Raw genomic sequence first — 1,960 nt, forward strand, 5'->3', positions numbered from 1 at the left:
ACTTTCATTAGGTCCCATTGTTTGTTTTTGGTTTTATTTCTATTACTCTAGGAGGTGGGTCAAAAAAGACCTTGCTGTGATTTATGTCAAAGAGTGTTCCTCCTATGTTTTCCTCTAAGAATATTATAGTGTCTGGCCTTACATTTAGGTCTTTAATCCATTTAGAGTTTATTTTTGTGTATGGTGTTAGGGAGTATTCTAATTTCATTCTTTTACATGTAGCTGTCCAGTTTTCCCAGCACCACTTATTGAAGGGACAGTCTTTTCTCCATTGTATATCCTTGTCTCCTTTGTCATAGATTAGTTGACCATAGGTGTGTGGGTTTATCTATGCGCTTTCTATCCTCTTCCATTGATCTGGATTTCTGTTTTTATGCCAGTACCATACTGTCTTGATTACTGTAGCTTTGTAGTATAGTCTGAAATCAGGGAGTCTGATTCCTCCAGCTCCATTTTTTTCCCCTCAAGATTGCTTTGGCTATTTGGAGTCTTTTGTGTCTCCATACAAATTTTAAGATTTTCTGTTCTAGTTCTGTAAAAAGCGCCATTAGTAATTTGATAGGGATTGCATTGAATCTATAGATTGCTTTGATTAGTATAGTCATTTTCACAATATTGATTCTTCTAATCCAAGAACATGATATATCTCTCCATTTGTTTGTGTCATTTTTGATTTCTTTCATCAGTGTCTTATAGTTTTCTGAGTACAGGTCTTTTACCTCCTTAGGTAGGTTTATTCCTAGGTATTTTATTCTTTTTGTTGCAATGGTGAATGGAATTGTTTTCTTAATTTCTCTTTCTGATCTTTCGTTGTTAGTATATAGGAATGCCAGAGATTTCTGTGCATTAATTTTGTATCCTGCAACTTTCCCAAATTCATTGATTAGCTCTAGTAGTTTTCTGGTGGCCTCTTTGGGATTCTCTATGTATAGTATCATGTCATCTGCAAACAATGACAGTTTTACTTCTCTTTTCCAATTTGGATTCCTTTTATTTCTTTTTCTTCTCTGGTTGCCATGGCTAGGACTTCCAGAACTATGTTGAATAGTAGTGGTGAGAGTGGACAACCTTGTCTTTTTCCTGATCTTAGAGGGAATGCTTTCAGTTTTTCACCACTGAGAATGATGTTTGCTGTGGGTTTGTCATATACGGCCTTTTTTATGTTGAGGTAGGTTCCCTCTGTGCATACTTTCTGGAGAGTCTTCCTCATAAATGGGTGTTGAATTTTGTCAAAAGCTTGCTCTGTATCTATTGAGATGATCATATGGTTTTTATTTTTTGTTAATATGGTGTATTTTAACAAATTTTAACACCAACTTGTTAATGTGGTGTATCCCATTGACTGATTTGTGCATATTGAAGAATCCTTGCATCCATGGGATAAATCCCACTTGATCCTGGTGTGTGATCCTTTTAATGTGTTGTTGGATTCTGTTTGCTAGTATTTTGTTGAGGATTTTTGCATCTATATTCATCTGTGATGTTGGTCTGTAATTTTCATTTTTGTAGTATCTTTGTCTGGTTTTGGTATCAGGGTGATGGTGGCCTCATAGAATGAGTTTGGGATTGTTCCTTCCTCTGAAATTTTTGGAAGAGTTTGAGAAGGATGGGTGTTAGCTCTTCTCTAAATGTTTGATAGAATTCACCTGTGAAGCCATTTTGTTCTGGACTTTTGTTTGTTGGAAGATTTTTAATCACAGTTTCAATTTCATTACTTGTGATTGGTCTGTTCATATTTTCTATTTCTTTCTGGTTCAGTTTTGGAAGGTTATACCTTTCTAAGAATTTGTCCATTTCTTCCAGGTTGTCCAGAGTTGCTTGTAGTAGTCTCTTAGGATGCTTTGTATTTCTGTGGTGTCTGTTGTAACTTCTCCTTTTTCATTTCTAATTTTATTGATTTGAGTAATGTCCCTCTTTTTCTTGATGAGTCTGGCTAATGGTTTATCAATTTTGTTTATCT

The sequence above is a fragment of the Balaenoptera musculus genome, chromosome 3, assembly GCF_009873245.2.
Source record: "Balaenoptera musculus isolate JJ_BM4_2016_0621 chromosome 3, mBalMus1.pri.v3, whole genome shotgun sequence".
NCBI lineage: Eukaryota > Metazoa > Chordata > Mammalia > Artiodactyla > Balaenopteridae > Balaenoptera > Balaenoptera musculus.